Source organism: Haliotis cracherodii, unplaced genomic scaffold, assembly GCF_022045235.1.
Source record: "Haliotis cracherodii isolate W230 unplaced genomic scaffold, xgHalCrac1.p SCAF_29, whole genome shotgun sequence".
Taxonomy (NCBI): domain Eukaryota; kingdom Metazoa; phylum Mollusca; class Gastropoda; order Lepetellida; family Haliotidae; genus Haliotis; species Haliotis cracherodii.
The window spans coordinates 2,798,974-2,806,895 of NW_027266285.1; positions in this window are offsets into that span (position 1 = coordinate 2,798,974).

The window sequence follows — 7,922 nt, forward strand, 5'->3', positions numbered from 1 at the left end:
CACATTGGCATTGTTTCAGCCATATCGTGACTTGAGCAAATTATACATTTAAATAATATCTTAAGACCTGTCGTCGAAGGACAGTATCATAACTAGCAAAATGTCACAGATTCTAATTTTAAAACTAGTTTTAGAACAATAAAATAATCAGATTATAACAGACGACACAACATAATAGATCGTCAGCAACTGAAGGCAGACCACCATACTGGGGACCATGGGGACTTACAGTACCTTTGCTACCTGCATGGACCCCAGCAGAATTAAGATCAACACCCTCAGCATCTGGCGATTGTATGCAAAGTTAGCCACAAGTAAAAATACAAATATTCTACGTTTAATTGAGTGAGTGAGTGAGTGAGTTGGGTTTAACGCCGCTTTTAACATTATTCCAGTTATATCACGGCGTGTCAGCTTAATGTGGGAGGAAAGCCCGAAGTGATGCAGGTCTCAGACGTTTACCACTTCGGTGAAACCCACGAGCACGGGTATGGTGCTGACAAACCTATAAACATAATCGGGGTGAACCGGGATTCGAACCCACAATCATAGGTTTCTGGCGTGTCCAGGGGACGCAACTCTGCACAGCGTATCGCGGCGCCTTAGGCGACTGGGCCACCCGTGCCCCCCTTCTACGTTTAAAACACTAGTAGACAGAAATATTCTTTGAATGACATGGACTCCTCTCAGGGGGACAATAATTTTACACTACGTCAACCCCCTTTGAGGATACGGCCAGTAACAAACTCAGATATAATTTCGTTCTACCAATTTTTAAAAGGTCATTCATTTTATACAATACATATTATCAAAATTTGTTAAACAATTTTATCTCTTTTAAAAACCCAAATAACTAAATGAGAATTAATATTATAAAAAAGATCCTTGAGAGATGATAATTTGAAATGTTTATCCCTTGTGATGGCAAAATCAACACAGTCAAGCAGGACATGCTTGACCGTGATTCTCTCATCACAAGGGATACAAAATGGAGGATCTTCACCTTTCAACAAATATTCGTTAGTGTATCTGCTATGGCCAATACGACATCGTAGTAAAATGACCTCAAATCTGGACTGACAACCCAAGAAGGTATAACCGATATTTGGTTTAATTTCATGTAATTTATTGATACCTATTTGGATGTCCCACTTCTTTTGCATCGGATCATGGATGTAAGATCTAATTATAGGTTTATAATCACTATATTGGATGAGAAGTGGTGTCACAGATTTGGTGAGTGCTGCTTTAGCAGCAGCACCGGCCATTGTGTTACCAGTGATACCAACATGGCTTGGTAACCAACAAAAGACGATGTCGTACTGGCCAGTAGCAAGATCATTATGTAGTTCTATTATTTCTCGTAAAAGTGGATGTTTACAAGATATATGCCTTAATTGCCTGAAGACAGGAAAGTGAATCAGAAAAGATAATGAACTGTTTATGTTTAGATTGTGTATTTATATATTTGAGAGCAGTTAGTATTGTGATTCTGCTGTAAAAATGGAACTGTCATTCGGTAATCTAGACGATATGGTTCTGGACCCAATAACAGTGGCGCTGGCAACAGCGTCACCGTCCTTTGATCCATCTGTTAATATGGATTTGTAAGTATCATAAGTGTACCTTCATTCATTATATTGTTCTTGATAAATTAGTTGATTTGTTTCAGATTTTTTAAATTTGGTTAATGTGAGATCGACCTCTGGTCTTCCCATTTGCCAGGGAAGTGTTGAAAACAGTTGAGAGGGAGCTATATCTTGCAGTTTAGTATTAGCAGCAGACATGGCAGACTGGATTCTGATTCCAAGTGGTGGAACAAGAGATGATTTTTTTATTGTAAATATCTTGGTAAGGGGGATTAAAGACGCAATTAAAAGCTGGATTTCACTGATTAGAATATAATTTAGTGACATATTGTAAAGATAATTTCTGACGGCGTTGTTTAAGAGAAGGTTCATCTGCTTCTACATACAGACTGTGAATTGGAGACGTCCTGAAGGCTCCAAGGCAAAGCCTCAGGCCCTGATGATGGATAGTATCCAGTTTTTGTAAGTTACTTTTACAGGCTCCACCATAGACGATGGAGCCATAATCGGGTTTTGAACGAATCAAAGTGTACAAGTGTAAAAAGCTTGTTTGATCCCCTCCCCACTTTGAATTTGAAACTACTTTCAACAAATCGAGTGCCTTCAGGCACGTGGCTTTAAGGTAATTTATATGCGGAAGGAAAGTTATATGACTATCAAATATAAGGCCCAAGAACTTGGCCTCCTTTACAACTTTGATAGGGGTGCCATCTAAAAATAGTCCAGGGTCCTTATGCGGCTTATATTTTCTGCAGAAATGTATACAGTTAGTTTTTTATTTGGAATATTTAAACCCGTTTTCAAGGGACCACTTATGAATTTTATTGAGACAGATTTGTAACTGCCTCTCTATTGCATGCATATTTTTTCCACGACAAGAAACATTAAAATCATCCACGAAAAGTGACCCATCTACTGAATCAGTTAAAAGCTTTGAAAGACTATTTATTTTTATACTAAATAAAGTGACAGACAAAATACTGCCTTGTTGGACACCCGGATCCTGATTATAATGATCAGACAGGGTAGAACCCACGCGGACCTGAAATTGTCTGTCAGTTAAAAAATTGGATACAAATTCAGGCGAACGGCCTCGTAATCCAAACTCATGTAAATCCTTCAAAATCCCGTGTTTCAACGTTGTGCCATACGCTTTTTTTCTAAATCGAACAAGATAGGCACAGTATGCTGTTTATTAATGATTGCATTTTTCACAAATGATTCTAACCGTACTAAATGGTCAATGGTACTTCGATTCTTTCGAAAGCCACACTGAATATTTGGAATTAAATTATTTGATTCCAAGTCCCATGTTAATCTATTGTTGACCATGCGTTCCATGGTTTTGCAAACACAACTGGTCAATGAAATGGGTCTACAATTTGAGGGATCACTATGATCCCGTCCAGGTTTCGGTATGGGTATAACTATGGCATGACGCCAGGAAGAAGGAAACTTACCTGATGTCCATATATCCACAAAAATTAACAAAAGGGTTTCTAAACACGGTTCTGGTAAGTGCTTCAGGAGTTGATGGTGCACATTATCAGCTCCTGTAGCAGTATCATGAGTCTGTGCAAGAGCTGTATGAACCATGACCAAAGTGTTGACAAGTGAAACATCGGAGTGGATTTGTGACATACACCTCCTCTCCGATGTTGTTATAACCTGCTTTAATAGATTGGGGAATAGATTAGCGTGCCAAGGTCAGCACATATGTATTTGTATTTTCGATGCCACTCTCTTTCCTGACGGTAAAGCGTTTAACAGCCGTGACAGCCTGATCCACCAACTCTGCAGTGATTTCATCCTCTGACATGTCAGCAAGGCAACGAGCTCTGTCGCGAATAATACCTCTGCAAAAGTTTAATGTCCTGTGTGCAGATACAACAACCTCTACATTTGCAAATACATGAATGGATAAAAAAATTAAGAGATTGCTGCCTCCGCAAACATTCCACCACGGAGATGCGTGACATTCCTAACCTCGCCACAAATCCCAGAAACAGCTTTTGAAATCGTAAAAGGGTTGAGTTTAAGGGGCATTTGATCTTTGGCCTCAATCACAAGATATCTAGACCACGAATCTATGTTTTGAGATACACTGTCCGTTGAATTGTCAATTTCTAGTCTTCTCTTTTTTTCATTTCTAGTGGAACCAAGTTGTGGGAGAGACATGATGACAGAAAGTAGTTCAGACCCCCACTCCCCACCCTCCATGGAGCGTCAACAAGGACGGTGTCACATTGCAACGGATATCCAATTTGCAAACACCAGGGATACAGGGGTTCTTTACTCCAGCAAATATGACGCGAATACCTACATTTATCTACCAACTCTATGCCAGACTGGTTCTGCCCATGACAGAAGTTGGAGACATATATTATTCGGGGGTCAACATCACCAGATTGGCCTATGAGCCACCACCTTCAGGCATAAGACTCTAGGCAAATTGTGACATAGATAATTGAGAATTTAAACATGTTATACACGGCCAAGTCTAAATAATACATGTATAAAAAATCACGTGAGTGCATACACAATTTTATGCACAGGGCTTGGCGTGACCAGCCGATTGATAGAATCGGGCCCATTCTACCACCCGTCTAGTTGAAGTTAGGGTCGAAGTGGTGTGTTGGGCAAATGGAACTCCGGTTCCTGGTTCCAGTGCCCTCAACCACCAGACTCCCTTCCTCCACCGACACAGGGGCGCAACCCACGGCAAACAGGTTGCCCAATTCGGTAGCCTCATACGACCAGCAATAGGGTGCTGTGGAAACATTCTGCCCCGGGTCCACACGGGGGAAGAATTATTAGCGCTACCCAGCACTCACCACGAGGAGGTTGCTCTTCACGAGTGACAGATCTATGTAATATACTTTACATACTAAAACAATTTCCAAAGAGCACCATAATGTTTAAGGCAATGATTACGAATAATTATGGTTTGATAATTGCATTTATTGCGGTTCTTGGGGCATGGGTGCATGGCAATGTCGTCTGAAATACCTCTTATGATTCGCTGTGCTATGACCGCGGATTCGAATCTTGGTTTGTCAAAGTGTTTCACCAAGGAGTTCAGTGACTGGGTATAGTTTTTCGCCGCTTTTAGCAATATTTAAGCAATACCACGGCGTGAGACACAAGTACCCATGTGGGGAATCGAACCCGGGTCTTCGGCGTGACGAGCGAACGCTTTAACCACTAGGCTACCCCACCGCCCCCTTCACCAAGGAGGTAAACGTCCAAGATCTGCATTTCAGTGAAAAGGCCGCTTCGCCCCGACCTCTTCCCCTTCCTAGCACCAAGTGAGATCATCATCAGATGATGGGTTCGGGATGTTTGTTATTTTCTTTACATCGAAGCAAAGATATCATTCAGAAAAAAATCACCTTGATCGCATTTGTTTGAAACGGTGTGTGGCTCACATGAATACCCTTTTCTAGCATTAATCGTAAAACAACAACTGCAAAAGATCTTTTCTGGACTATGAAGGTCAGGTTAAGTCCCCCCCCCCCCTTTTGTGACGTATGTAAGGGGTCAGGGTCATGCATTATCAAGGGACAGTTTGACATGCAAGTGATTATCATGACTTTTGATTGTTGTGTAACGGTATACTCAACAATATTCCAGCTGTATGACCGCGGTCTGTAAATAATCGAGTCTGGACCAGACAATCCAGTGATTGACATCATGAGCACCAATCTACGTAAAAATGGGACAGAATGACATGCGTCAAGCAAACCGGTGGGTCTGACTACTCGATCCCGTTTGATAATCGCCTCTTACAACAACCATAGTTTGCTGAAGATCAATTCTAACCCGGACCTTCGCGGGTAAGTGAGTACATACTGGGTAAGACATGCATTTATAGCTAGGAGTCAGATATACAGCTTACAGCATCCCTAGCCCTCATCCCTAGCCCTCATCCCTATTATCCTATTTATTACACGCATGTTGTTTTTGTTTATCACATACTTACCTCTCAAGTTCGAAATCGCAGACTACATATAGCTTCTGTACCGCTGGTACGCTGGTGTCAAGAACACTGTAAATTTGAATAAATCAGTGACTTTCAATGTAGTAAGGCAAACATGGAAGATACGCATTCATCTGATGTCATGCATTCGAATATTTTCAAACACGACTTCATTAAAAGAAGTATTACTACTTAATTGTCAGGCTCAAATTGGGAATAACACAGAAACAGAATATGACACTTATGCGACATTGGCATTTGATTCTGTAAGGAAAGAATGATTTTTCAGCTTTTCACTTTAAATTATGCTGATTCTGAAGCAACCTGCAAACCTTTATAACATGACGCTCTACTTCAAAAGGTCAAAATATAGTCACATCATTGTAAAGGCCCTGGTCTTCAAGCGAATATATCGCTCATATAGACCTAAACATATCGTTGCCGTGCGGTAGTCTTGTGGAACTGGCGCAGGCCTCTCTAGATAACAATCGTGATACTGTGCTTCGTGAAACCCCTTGCCCATCGACAAGACAACTGGCACGGCCAGCTCATACTGGATATAGCTACCTGTCAATGACAATGAGCCACTCTCGATTTAGAGAAACATATAGTTCTACGTCTAATGTCAAAGGCAGGTTTTTGAATCATGTTGCAATCGTGATTAGGACCTTGTGATTATCCATGGTTACCTAGCCTCTGTAGTGGCCTAATGATCTATCTGACTGCCGACAGGCATTGCATTCTGCTCGCCTTAATCCCACAAGTATTTCTGACTAACTGGCAGGAATCTGTATTGAAACTTGACCCTTCTCACAATCACATGGCTTTGCAGGAATCGTGACAAGCGTTGCTATCTGCTTTTGTTCTCTCCAAATCGAAGGGTATACCTCATTTCTTCAAAGCATGCAATACTTTGATTTCAAACCAGTTGTCAGGATAAACGCACTTTATTACAGCCGTGCACTGATTTCTGTAAAATTACGGAGCTTAGGTAACAAATGTTTTCGGATACTATTCCGGAATAGATTATTTCCCTTTCGGCCACATTTAACACATCACAGCAACCACACGGTGACTCGTCTTTAACGGCATGCAAGCTCATCACGTTTTTAATTCTTCCTGAGCACCAATCTGGGAACTGGAGCACTATGAACATAACTCAGTGATGATTCTATGATACCATTTACTTTTGTTATACCTCTGCTAAGAAACACGAAGAGGGAGACCCAGCTTGACTTCTTGCTGGGACTAATGTCTACCACGTAACAATGCTGTGTGTTGACGTCTGTAAAACTTCATGACATCATAAATAATGGCGCGTACTTTAGAACAAAACATTACAAAGTCGATTAATTTTCTCTAGGGATGTCAGTCTCAATAATATTTACAGGATATAACCTACGTACATTTATTTTAGTGTACTCTTAGTGAAGTGTAAATATTATGATGAAAATTATTTTCAAGCAAACATGATTTATACCGATCTTCAGTGGTCCCAGAATGCGCCCTTAACCTACTGGACATATGCGTCAACCTAGGGATGCGCCGCATCACTAATCACTTCCCGTGTTCGTGTTTGTTTTGTCACTATGTGAATGAAGATAAACAAACTGTGTTTTCAATTACAGTGAACAGGTTTCGAACGTAGATTCGATACCTAAGTGTATTTTTTTCTAGTTCGAAACTCCAAGCTATCGCGTTCAGAACTGGAGGGGTAATTTAGGTTACGGCAAAGGTCAGAAGATGGACCTAGTTCTCTTTTAGTGCGCTAGGACCACAAAGGTCAGAAGATCGATCTAGACCTGTTTTAGTGCGCTAGGACCACAACGGTCAGAAGATCGATCTAGATCTCTTTTAGTGCGCTAGGACCACGAGGACGACAAGCTGAGCATCTTGAACCACCGCAAGGTCTGCTGTTGGCGTATCCAGGGATCTGACCCATCGATTGTGATTTAGTGGCTCTTGTGGAAACATGGGCACAGGAACTAGATTGTTCACATGCATTTCGTTTACATTTATCAAGATATACTAACGTTGGGCGGAGTTCGGGTGGGAGGATAATATTAGTTGGAAAACACCTATCTCACTCGGAACACTCTTCACAATATTTGATTGAAACAGTAAACCCATCCTCCAAGAATGGATATATTATCTTGGAATTCTGAACACTTTTATATGTCAATCCTTTATAGATATTCGAAAGCAATGCATGCCAAATACATATGTAATTCGACCGTCAGTCCAACAATTTATTCGCCTTAAGGCAACTTCAAATTATCAAGATTTACAATCTGGTATGTTATATACTCTGCCAAAAAAAGAAATGCAAAAGTAGTAAAATGTAAACAAAATAT